We start from the raw sequence: 13,510 nt of genomic DNA, 5'->3' as shown, positions 1-13,510 counted from the left end.
TGAAATGAAGAGCGAGTCTGACATGCTCCTACACATAACTCCTCACAATAGACTGCCAGCAGGATTTGCTGCACTTTGTCTGTCAGTGGTTTGCTTCTTGAGTGTCAGTCACTGAAAGTTTCGTCTTCTGTCTGATGGGAAGGCTTCCCTCCTAATCTCCTTCACCTCTCTGTTCTGCTCAGAAATGTTCTACTGTCAATCAGTCATTCTGTCTTCTCATTTCCCTGAAGGGTGATGTTATTAAACAACCTGCCTTAGGCTCCAGAAGTGATCAGTTTTAACAGTAGTCAGAAATACTGACTTCTAGTTCTGTACTTAGCTCAATAAGTCTTGTTTTAAAGGAAACCTTTTGCTTTTGCAGATGTATGTCCAGTTTGGGAACTGTGGGACACTCTTCCACTTCCAACATGAGTTCTTACTTGCCTGTTCTTGTAAGAACTACCAAGAAATAGAGGGTTCTTTTGACTTAAGGACACTTAACAAGTTAACACTGAAACAGAATTGGTAGCAAGAGGGTGGACATTGCTGTCCCCTTATTCTTCCAAGCATGACTCCACCCAATGGTAGTCATGTGTAGCTGAGTGATTGGCTTTGTTCTTGAGATGTGAAAGAAGTGCTGTTTCCAGACACCATATTAAGAATCCACAATGCCTAGGTACCACTCTTCCTTTCCCTGCTCCATGAAAAGCATTGCTTGAGCCAAAGCAACAGAGGCCTGGTCACCTACATAATGATATGTGCCTTAGTGTGGGGCAGTGGGCTGTGAGAGGCAGTGGGGTACCCAGTTGAGTCTGCTTAGAACTCCAGAGACCCTAAAGGGACAGTTTGACGGTACTCCTGGGCCTACTGGTGCCTCTCACTTAGCTTCAGCCCTTCACATCCTCTCCCATAGAGGGTCTATGGCCATCAATCACATAGGAACAGTGCCTCAGGCTCTTCCACATATAGATGAGGTATCTCCAAACTCTCAGACCGAGCCAATAGGAGTTACCTGCTGCTAGACTCTAACCCACCCCAAAACTGTATATAAGAACTCTATTTGGAAGAAGTAAAGGTGTGCGAGAATCATCCCGTTGTCCGAGAGTTCTGTCACAAGAGCTGTAACACTTGGGAAGAGATTTGCTCTCCCGAAGCACCTTCAGGACACTTCCCCTAGCTGGCTTCTCACCGACTCAGCCTGGAATGGTTCAGTGCAGAGTGGCAGGCGCAGCACCTGGGAGCAACTGGGGGGTGACATGGGTAGAGGGAGCAACAGAGGCAGTGGAGGCAATTCCCCCTCCCTGCTGGCACTCGATCCCTTTGGCGTGAACCCCTACACCCGACCAGGTTGGAGATCTTCATGGGAAGCCTTCCGGAACTGGGATCCACACCTTGGCAAGGAAGGATTCCCACAATTCCCCATTATGATCTGTCACTGAAGTTTGGAGCTGTGACAAGGATCCTTTGCTGGCCCACCACAAGTCACATAAGCGTGTTAATAGAGTAACCTTTCCTAGTCTATGCTATTAGAATGTCATAATGGCCATTAAAAGTTAAAGAGCATGTTGCTTCCCTAAAGATGTATTGTTTTCTACATTGCTATAATAGGAAGCTACTTTTTAAAAATATACACTGTGGAATCTTCTATTTAATGTGGTATTTTGTATTTCAATTTCATGATATTTAAGTACTATAGCTAGGGTCTCATATTAAGGAATAAAATTAATCTTTGTATTAGCATATATCTTTTAAACATTAAACATGTGTCTTTCACTTTGTATGTGTTTACATGCATGTAAACTTTTCTCCTAACTGGTATTAATGAGAAGAGCTGTTGGCCATTACAAAAAATATCTTTTTTTTTTTGTAATGTTACTACTTAAGTTTCAGCATATATCATTTTGTGCCATCTGTACAGTGACCATGCATGAAAGATGATAGACTGAAGCTCAGAGAGGTTAAGTATTCAGGGTCCCAAGGAAGAGACATAGCTGGAAACAGGAGAAGCATTAACATAAGCGAAGCCCTGTGTGCTCTGACACAAGGAGGTCAACCTGTTCTACTGTGAGAAACATTGTTGAGAGAGGCACAGAGGAGGCAGAAGGAAGAGCAGCAGATGGTCACAAAGGTCACATGTGACCTTCAGAGGACTCTTAGGTTAGGAAAAGGACATATGTGCTAAGATAAAGTGAGACAGAATCTGGGAACTTAACTAGAGAAGGGAAGTACAGATGACTTCAGTTTTGTGATCATCAAAAAGACAGAGACAGGAAGGGTGGTATAGGAAGTCCTTTTTGTTTGTCTATTTTAATTTGGCACAAGAGAAATATCAGTGTGAGTACATTTTCAAAATGGTCCATCTTTGGGGTGTGGAGGAGTACCTTCTAGTAAACTTGGGAAGAGGAAGTGCAGGAAGAGTCATGGCCATGGAAGGTGGGTGGGTGTGTCTTGCAGAGACTCATAGATTTTTCTTTTCATTCACAATTTTGTTTTACCCAAGAATTCTTTTCTTGAGATCCCAGTTGTGTAGATATAGAAAATAGGCACACAAATCAAACAATTGTTGATAATAAATTATATGGAAATTTATTTTAAAATGATTCCCTTGAATGCATGTAATTTTAGCATCTGCTAATGATAAGAGCAAATTTGTATAGTAACAAGAAGAATGTATTTTAAAATTTTTACGCAGTGTGTGGAAATTGATTGAAGTCCAGAGTTAATGTGTATCACTGACCTGAACATCACCATGCCAAGGATTCCAATGGCTTAGACTCATGGGAATGGTCAGGCTAGGGTCAGGCTAAGAGCACTCAACCCATCTGATTCTAATTTTTCTGTATGTTTGCCTGTCATTTTGTATTTCCCATTGCCCCAATTAGATCAATGCCAAACCTATGCAGGTCAAGAATTAAATCTTGACTACATATTTGAATAGCAGGATGAAAAACACTTTCAATATTTTTCAGAGTTGTTTGATATTTATAATCATCAAGGCTGAGAATGTCACTTTGTGTCAATAGATAGAGCAAATGGCAGAAATGTTTCAGAGTTATTTAGGAATTCTATTCTACTCTCTAGCCAAAATTCATTGAATCCTTATTTATTAAATGAAATATGAGTCTAAATCTCAACTTGCAATTTAAAAAATTAAACATCCTATCTCAACATTACCCAAAGATATACTATGATGTTATGATACTTGGACTCTAAGGAATGTTGACACAGAAATCATTCTTTTTTACTTTTAATACTTAAATGACTGAGGTTGTATGAGGGCAGGAAACTCTGTATGTACAATATAAAACACTGTGATCAAATCCTATCATAGTGTATAAGGTAAGCTGAGGCGTTGCAAGCAAGCATTCGTTGGTGTTGCTTGATGTGATGGCATGTGCAGTCCAAAAGGCACATGTGTGCTTAGGGACAAGGCCACATCTGCATGATGAAGACATCACTGGAAATCCATAACAAGTCACACATATACAGCCTGGGTGAGTTCTTCCAGCGATACCTCTGATTTATCATGTGTTTTTGTAAGAAGTAAATGTGAGATATTCAGGTCTCAGTTTGGACTTAGAACTCACTGCCCTGGGACACATTCAGGGAGGAGTACATTATTCCTGTGTCAGAGGACACTTGCCGGATTAACATTCAGAAGAGGAAGGGAGAGGCTGATTAACATTCCTCAGACCACAGGGAAGAGAACCCACCTGTGGATGGGGAAAGCCCAGATCATAGAGACACATTCCAGGATAGGAGGAGGTCAGGAAGAAAGTAATGTGTGAATCTGAGTCATCTATAGACCGGACCTGAGAAGGTCAGCCTTTGTGGTTGCCCTCCTATAAGAACTGTTCCCAGCTTTTGTTCAGGCTTCTCTTGCCTGCATGCAAAGGAGTCCCAGTGCACTGGAATCATTAAACCTCATGTTGTCGCAGTGAATCCGCTGTTCATGTGTGACTCCTGGGGAGTTCGTCCCCTGGTTTGGATCTTAGAGTCCAACATTTTATTTTCAGTTAAGTTTGGGTGTTTCCATGTTTATAAAAGTTTTATTGTTACCAGAATTTTCACAAAGCTCACACCCCATTAAGTAAGCAGGTTGCAAATCACAATTTGGCTATGGTCTATTGGAGTAAGAGGCCATGGCCTTCATTAGGAACTTAGAAAATCTCATCTAATTCACTCTAGATAACTTCTCCACTGAGAATCGCTAGGGATGCTGAGCAAGGGCTTACAAATGTATGGAAATGTGAAGGAGCTTTGAGTAGTTCTATTCCCTTCACAATAGAGAAAGCAAACCCATTGGGAGAGCAGATGGGCAAGGATCTGCTAGGGGTTGGAAGAAAAGGCCTGCATGGTTCTGAACCTGACTGCTTAGCAGATATAGACAAAGGTCCTGGCCACAGGGAATGAACACAGGGCACTCAGATGGCCTGGGCTCCTGAGGTCCAAGGTTTTAAATAAGAGGGGGAGAGAATAGCTTGTCATCAGTAACATAGGCTGAATACACATGTTCTTCAAGGGTTCAAGGGTTGTGAGAGCTGTCAGAGATATGATGTCTTCTGGAGGGACCTTTTATTAGAGCCAGAAGATGAGACAGGGATACTTTACATGAGGTTTAAGGCAAAACCTGGGATTTAAAAATAATGTTGTTATTTTAGTGTGAATTCTAGATATCATTCTATTAGGTTTTCAGGTTCTTGAGCAAGGTGAAGGTGAGAACAGGAGACAGGTATATGAACCACTTGGAATAAAGACTCTGACCTAACCAGGAACTAAGAGCAAATGAGGAGAGTGTTAGGAAGGCTCAGTGTGATGGGCCTCCAGTGACACCTAGACAGGAGAATCCAGGGCTTTGGTGTGAGAATTCTCAGTCCACAGGGCTAACTCATGATTTCTGTCGGAGCATAGACCTTGCACTTGATCCTTGTTGAAATGAAAGCCCAGTGATCAAGTGTGGGAAGAAATATTCAACTTCAATCAACTTTGCAATTCCAATAGGTTGAGTCCTAATAGCTGGTTCCTCTTGATTCCAGCAGACCTACAAAAGTAACAACATGGATAATATTAGGTATTCCAGAATAAAGGATGAAATGGGACATTTCTTATGGCCCTGAGAAAAGTAATAAACTATTGTTTCCATTTCTACTAAGGAGTCATATGGCAGTAATTTAAAATGATCTATACTATTTTCTCTCGTTTGTGAAACATGGACTTAATATGTGTATATACATGCTTCTTCTTTCTCATGTATATACACACATATTATATATACACACATTACATATACACATATTATATATGCACATATTGTATATACACTATGTATATACACTATATATATGTATATATAAAATTATGGAAATATACAAGGTATTTGAGTAGAAGAAGGGTGTCAACAGGATTGGTGGGCACAAGAGTTCAAAAGGAGATGGATATAAATGAAGTACATGGCATACATCTATAAAAATGCCATAAACATACCCACCATTTTGAAGAAAATGCTTATCCTCATATATACTTGCCTTCCCAGTTCTGCTTCTGTTCTCGGGGTATCCAGGCACCGTTGAACACTGGGCCAGAATGAAAGGAATGAGGCTTTTAAGCTTATCTGGGCAGATGTGTTCCAAGGATCTAGGCCAACTTGAATGCCTAGAAAAAGAGCCTCTCTGAGATGGTTTTCAGTGAAACAGCTCTTCTTTATTGTGGGTAACAATGGCTTATAAACCTTGAAGAGTGGGTAGAGAGTTTTCAATGTGAGCATATATTATTGGTTGGTACTGAGGTGCTGGGAATGATCCATTTGCATAAAGAGGAATTCCAGGTGCTTGCTGAACATGTCCTTCTAGGGAGAGAGAAAGTTAAACCTGTAATTTGGTCACCATGGTACATGACTTTCTCAAGGTGGCAGATGTGGCTGTTGTGCAGGCTACATGCACTAGGATATGCAGACCCAGAAGAAGGAAGATGCTAATCTTACTCTTCTCTGTCTGAGGACAACAGTTTCGGGGTTTGGACATGTCTCAACCTCCCCCTTGCTCTGGAATGTCTCCCCCAGTCATACAGCTTTCTGGCCCCACATATGCTGATGTGTTCCTGTAGTTTCTTCTACACAGGAAGCTGAAGGAGAACGATCATTTCACTTAGGCCTAAGTGGGATGTCTTTATTAACAAACAACCTTTCACTTAAGGCTCTGAGGGTTCATGCCAAAGAGCAGGCAGAGCAATTTTAAGAGCCAGAGGTGGTGGATGACTCCAGAATACCAGCATTTTGCACATACAACAGGGCTGATGCACATATGAACTTATGGAGAATATGGGAACATATGGAAGACCTGCACAAATTCAAGCCAGAAAGACTCCCAGCACAGAGAAGAGGGATAAGGCACAAAGTCTCACCCTTACCAAGGAAGCTATTTTCAATTGATAGATGCAGGGAGAAGAACACTAGTTTTCTCTAATGTCATGATACTCAACTTATCAGCCACACCCCAGAGCATCTCTGAGGTACAGGAGTATTTGGCCAACACAAGACAGACTCCATGGGTTTTGTGTTGTTTTTTAAGAGAGAGAAAGAACATGAAGTTAAGCAAATAGAATGGGGGTAGGTGGGGTGGAGGATCTAGAAGGAGCTGGGGAGAGAAAAGAATATGATCAAAATATTTTGTATGAAAATTATATATATTTATATGTGTATACATAATGTATACATATATATACAAATGTATGTATGTATAACTTTTAAAAGCAAGTAAGGTTGCTTCAGCTCAGGAATTTGTGCCAAGCCTGGCAATATAGCAAAGGCCCATCTAAAACAGAAATAATAAAAAGTGTATAAAGATTATTACACTCTACTGCAGTAATCCTCTTTCAGTGGATGCATGTTTTGGCAAAACTTGCTATTCTAGGAATTGATATATATTATTTTTACAGTAGAAATAACTTCTAGTGGCAAAAGTTGGATGTCATCTGGACATGGTTTCTAGGAGGTCGGGATAAGAAATGGTCATGCTGATCCATGGTAGTACCCAACATGGCTCTCAGATGAAATTAGCCAGATTAGATGCTGCTTATGGATGTGTTTTACAGTTAAAGCATGCAAAGAAAATAATGGGTAAGCTGGGGTTTGAAGCACAGTTAACTTATGCAAACATACAAGTTTTATTTCAGGAAATGCATGTATAATAAGAACATGAATTACATATATTGTCATGACCAAGGGAGAGAGTGGGGCTACGGTTTGGATGAATGAAAGCCACTACAATGAGCTATGTTAAGGGCCTGTTGGTGAGAGCTATGTTACAGCTGCATGGGAGAAGTGAGTTCTGATGTTCTATGGTACATTAGGGAGAGTCTAACAAATAGTATTATCATCTGCTTTGAAAAGGCTAGAAGGAAGGACTTAGAAGCATTCACTCTAAAGATGTGATAAATGTTTGAGAAGATAGACATACTTAATGTAATTTGAACATGTGATGACATACATAATTCAAGACAGCACTTGTATTCTGTAACTATGTGGAACTTTTGTGTGTCAACTAAAATCAAAAGGAGAAAATGCTGGTAAGCCAGAAAAGGACTCCATCTAACTAGATTCTGTACACAAAATAGTGGGGTGCCCTTTATTTACTGCCTTTTGCTTATTCAACTAGTTTCACATGGGCCATTTTATTAGTTAGTAGACTAACTCACTAGATTAAACAAGAACAATGAAAAATATACATTGAATGAACCAATGGCTCCTAGGAATCATTTTTATGTCTCTCCTTCTAAATTAGTTTTCTCTTTGTTAGAGCCACATCATAAAGACACAAGCGATCACCTTCCATGAGATGGTGAGTAACTCATGAACCCTGATAAATATCAGCAGATCTCCATTCTCTGGTCCAGAACTAGCAAAAGCAGGTTCTCCCTAAGTGCTTGCTGAAGAAAAGTAGCTTGAAGAAAAAATAAAGTAATATTTAACTTTATTCTGGTTGATACTGTAGTCTTTTTAATTTTTAGGTTTAATTTAATTTTATTTCTGTTTCATTGTGTGGTGGATGGCTAGGCGTTTATGTTCAAGTGTCGGGAAGTGCCCACAGAATTCAGAAGAAGGAGTTATGAATCCCATGGGGCTGGAGTTATAGGCAGTTTGGAGGTTCTCAGTGTGGGTGCTCTGAACCAAGCATGAGTCTTTGAGGTAGAAAGGAACTCACAAAGGAAGTCAACATTCCAGCCGTGACATGGAAGACTAGCACCTTTAACAAGCTCTGCAGCTAAATGTGGGAAGCTCCTTTTTGCTAACCCCATATTCTAAGTCTGTCCTAAGGTCTAAAATGTAGATTCCAGGCCATTAATATTTTTTAAGAACCAGCATATCTTATTTGGTGAGTAATGAGCCATTGATGATCTTTAGTTCTTTGATAGTAGTTGGTGGCTGAATCTGTTTCATCACATTTTGTGCCGAATAATTCAATTTGACGGAGCTCTCTCTTCCAACCAAATGGTAACCAATATTAGCAGCTTGCTATATTCTTCTGCATTGTTTCTGTGTCCATGTAAGCCTGTACACGCATATTGAAGTGCTGCCTTTTTGATACTTGAAAATAAATGCAATAATAGATTCATGAGAGTAATTCACGGTTATTTTAGAAAGTATAATGAGGTAAAAATACTATTGTAATCTATTGTTTAAATTTGCTGTGTATTATTTTGTTTATTATTAGCATTTTACATTGTATAATTGTATACTAATAGCCAATAATAGGCTAAATTTTAATAAATCTTTGAAATAGAATACCATAAAATATTAAAATGTACAGTAGATATTTCTTCTTAATTATTTGTAATGATTTTTTAGTAGCTAGTTCATGTTGCTGCAATATTTAGCCAGTCTTCTATTATTACCATTTTACTAAACCTAGAAATAACTGCAAATAATAAAGGTGCCAAGGGCATTTGTGTTGTCCGCTTTTAATGAGGAGGGCTCCAGAGCTTCATTAGCTGATATGCTGTTGACTAGTGGTTTGAGATGTTCTTTATCAAACTGTATAATTATTTCCTATTCCCACTTTCCTAAGTCCTTGAAGACCAGCTTGTTAAAATGAATGGGTTAGTGAAGGATTTCTAAAATGTCAATTCCAAATGCAGTACCTTGATCAGTTGCTTTAGTTTTGAAAACGACCAGTTGTCTCCAATTTTAATCCTTTCTTGTATTTTGCATTTGTCAGCTGTGTGTCACATAAACAAAAGCCTGGAGTAATCAACTTTAAAAAAGGAAAGGTTGATTTTGGCTGACAGTCTAGGAGAGTTCTGTCCTCCTTGCTTTGTAGGGTGAGATAGCACATCTATAGGGGAGTTTGTGAGAGAGGAGGCTGCTTCCTCACTATCCAGTGTCTAGCAGGCAAGAGAGCTCTGGGACCTAACCATCTTCCCAAGGCAAGTTTTTCAATGGTCCACCTTGTTTTCTTTGGACCCCAACTCCTGAAAGTTCCTCCACCTCCCAACAATTTCAAGATAAGAACTCTTTAACATCTGGGCCTGGAGGAAGATGTATGTGTGTATGTTTGGGGGGGGTGGGGGAGTGGGGAGGTAGTTCTGATCCAAAGTATGTTCCTGAAAGTTTGAGAAGTTCAAACTTCTCCTATTATAGCTCATCATCTAAGCAACATAGACTACTTGTAGGCCTCACAGCCCAAGATCTAACACAGATGTTAGCATATAATTCAAGGGTCAGTACTCAGGGGACTTTGCTGTGCTTACTGCTTTCTCCATTGCAGTCCTGGGATGCTGCCAGCAAAACTGTAGAGTGACTGGGTGGGGGGTTCTCACTTCTATTTACCCTCTAGTGCCTCAGTCCCATCTTGCATATTTCCTATCTGTAGAAACATTTGTTATAGTGTGTGTGTGTGTGTGTGTGTTCTTTCTCCTAGATTTTTAATTGTTTGGTGATAAGGCAAGATGGTTCCAATTGCCACTGGTGGTCAGAGGTGAAAGGCTAAATATAAAGGCAGGAAAGTCATGTGTCAGAAGCACGTTTGTTTTCTGTTCCTTTTTTACAGAGATCTGTACCGCTCTCAGGAGTGTTGTGTGCGTGCTTTGTGGTGCAGCACACTAAAGCAAAGCTGGTCATCGTCTAGATTGGCCATTTTACTATTTTCAATCAGAATGGATTCCAAGGCCATTAGCTAATTATTCTGTACAGAAAAAACTCAGCATCAACTAAATGTAGATTGAAATGGTCCAATGGATACTCATTGGTATTTAATCAACTTTAATCAAAATACAAGCTTGGAGCTGGTGAGTTAGTTATATGAGGGCACCATTTTCTGTTTACTTTATTGACAGAGTCTATAGCTTGATACTTGTAATATTTAATCTTTTATTAAATTAAAACTCAAAAATTTATTGATTTTAAAAAATGAAATAGTAAGCAGAAAAGGAAATACACAGTTCAAGGCAGTTAAAGGAAACTATAATTTGAAATACAGTTACATATTTACTGTCAAACAAAAGTGGGTCATTTAAAACAATCGACTTTTAAAGTGTTACTCCACTGAAACTAAACAAATTAAAGGGGATTTGGGACTTGGGAACCTTATAAAGATAAAATACTAATGCTTCATTCTTCTCAAAAGTCTGGAACTTGTACAATGGCTCTGTCTCCACATCTAGTCACCTAGACATGCACCACTTACAAACATGATAGCCATTAGGCTCTATTGATCCGGAAAAATGTCAGTCTGCTTCCCAAAGGCAGTTACTCAGATCTAATTTATTTAGATTTAGAGGATTGATATCTTCACACTTATCTCAGCGTGGCTTTCATTAGTGCTGGGTTTCTTCAGATAATTAAAGAATGTTAAAAGGGACAATTCTTAATATTTTATCTTTACAAAGCACTACACCAAAATTCTACCATGGATTAGAGTATCACACACACACACACACACACACACACACACAAATACAGAAAGACATATATATATATACACACACAATTGCACACACACAAACATGCTCATACACGCACACACACACACACACACACACACACACACACACACAACTGTATATGCTTTAAAAAAATCCTTTCAGTGGAACATCTTTTCCCTTCCAATGAAAGACACACCAGAGGGAGTGTCTGCAAGAACCTGCACAGCCCATTAGAAATTGCTTTTAGCCTGGCATCCTTGCTGCCTGTTTGTGATGAGAACAAATGTGGTTGTTGACAAAAATGACAAGTCTTGACTAATAACTAAATCGAGGAGGCTGTATTTTAACTGACAATGCCAAGTGTTTACATGGCAACTTCTTGTGAGAGTTTAATCACGAACTGGCAATAATTCAGTGGCTGCCAGGATAACCCAGGGAATCTGGTATTTGAGTGTGCCTGATGGACATCTTGCTATCTCACTATTTAAATCAATCTTCTCTCTTTATTTAGAGTCTAAGAATGTGGGGCCCGAGAGCAGCTTGTCTTACCTTCCCTACCGCATGCCTGGAGTACACTTTGCTGTAATCCTATGCTTGCTGTCTGTATAAAGGGTAAGTTGTAGGAAATTTGTCTAATCACCTACTAGAAGTTGTGTGCTAGCTGGGGTGACTTACACAAAGTCCCATGTCACCAATTCCTGTGTGTTTGTTCCCAGGAAGTAGCACAGACTGCAGTGACAAATGTGTGTACTTTTGCTTGTCAGATAATGAAAAGAATGAAGTTCAACATGTTCTCTTTTGTGTTTTAACTGGCAGACTATGCTGAACTCAATTCGCACCCAAAGAAAGCTGTCACTTGCTTCAGGCAATGGATAGTATCTATTTGCTTTTTTTGGTTCATTTGTATGAGTAAAGCTATGCTTTATTGCTAACAGTTCTACTTTATATTATGTTTACCTTGTAAGATGGCTTAGATATTTTCAAGAATATGGAATGTATATTCTAAATCGAAAGGTACATCTGAGAGGAGAAGAACCACCATTGGGTGGGTCTGGATGATCACAGGTTAAAAAGGGAACACAACAGCAAAGACGTGTTTTCTCCAGCAGTAGCAGCAGCAGCAGCATAGTCAGACATGTTTCAAGTGGCAAAATTTAAAACTATTAAAAATTGAGGAGGGACCTTGGGATTTGGCCACTTTATTGGATCAGTGACTCTATTGGATAGCAATCAGATTTCATTAAGAAATTGATGAACTTTATGAAAATAAAGACTTGATGAACATTAAGAAAATAAAATTAGAGAAATATGTTCTCTATTTAATTAACCTGAAACATGAAGTACACCAGTAACTGGCAAGGAAAAAATACCCAATGATACCTGTTTAAGTACAGGAAGGGAAAGATGGAGAGAGATGGTTCAGTGGTTAAAAGCACTGCTCTTGCAGAGGACCCAGGTTCAATTCCTAGAACACACACTGTGGCTCACAACCATTGTAACTCCAGCTCCAGGAAATACAATGCTATTTTTCCTTTTTTTGATCCCAGAAAGCACTAGACATGTTCTTGGTACACAGATACAATTGTAGATAAAAACAATTATACACATAAGAAATAAAAAATAATCATGAATCTTTAAACACAGGAGGAAGACCAGGGCAATGGAAACTTCAGTATTGAGAAAGACTCTGGAAAAATTATAAGTAATGAACAGGGAGGGTGTTGAGAGAGCCTCTATGAATTCAGAAGCTGCCAATCAGGGAAGCCTCAGCGATCAGAGGATTCTGGGTAAACTTAAGAGTCTTGCTGAAGGGAGTGATCGGGTAACTCCCAAGAGATGTGGAAAATGGAGAAGCTTTCCAGGGTCAAGGTTCAGTAGGTGTCTGGGGTTCCTCAAGTCCTGACTTACTCAAACTTTGTTTGTTTGTTTGTTTGTTTTTTATATAAGTGAAGGAGGTCAAACTAGAAGAAGATTCAAGCTGGACTAAAGTAGGCCAGGCCAGGAATCTTTGTTGGAAATGAGGCTATAGTGCACTGGGGCTGGATGCTTTGCAAGCCAGAGCTCTGATTTAGAGCAGAGGAGAAGCTACAGTTTTGCATTTTATTTCAGTTTCTCATTATCTAGTGCTAAATATGCTATGTGCTGTGACCTAAAACTATTTGTTCCCTTTTAACTTATGGCTTAAAAAAACTTTATACATTTGGATGATTAAGAAAATATATTCATTGCTGATTTTTTTTTCTTAGCAAAGTCATCTTCACATGCTTTAGTGTAATTAATTTTCTTAAAAATATAGAACTTGTTGTTTTTCCAGTTCTATTCATTTCAGTAGTTTGTTTGTGATATAAATACATTCTTTAACCCTGGATCAGCAGGAAAACTGAAGGATCAGTTACTGTAGAAGACAGCATTTCACATAAAACTTAGATAGCCAGATAAGATTCTAAATGAAAGATGGTGCCTTCCTAGTAACTCAGCAAAAAGAGAGTGGCCAAAGAAGCAGAAGCTGTGTTGTGACTGGTTAGTAACAGTAGAAACTCAGGTTTTCATTTGCCCACCTGACCAGCCCCAACTCACCCATTATTGGCTGTATAAACAAAATATTTGGGTGACC

General features: G+C 39.3%; 1 long non-coding RNA gene across 5 annotated transcripts in view; it reads left to right on the top strand.

The window, feature by feature from the left end:
- LOC143435337 (uncharacterized) overlaps positions 1-13,510 on the top strand; it is a 319,574-nt gene that overhangs the window by 223,265 nt on the left and 82,799 nt on the right. For 4 of the 5 annotated variants that reach the window (XR_013105549.1, XR_013105551.1, XR_013105548.1 and 1 more), the window contains one exon: positions 11,408-11,508. This is a non-coding gene — a long non-coding RNA (uncharacterized LOC143435337). Of the gene's footprint in view, positions 1-7,772; positions 7,815-11,407; positions 11,509-13,510 lie in introns of all 5 variants that reach the window. The other variant, XR_013105550.1, reaches the window with a different exon arrangement.

Source organism: Arvicanthis niloticus, chromosome 21 (genome assembly GCF_011762505.2).
Source record: "Arvicanthis niloticus isolate mArvNil1 chromosome 21, mArvNil1.pat.X, whole genome shotgun sequence".
Lineage (NCBI taxonomy): Eukaryota > Metazoa > Chordata > Mammalia > Rodentia > Muridae > Arvicanthis > Arvicanthis niloticus.
This window is presented reverse-complemented; position numbering and strand designations above follow the sequence as displayed.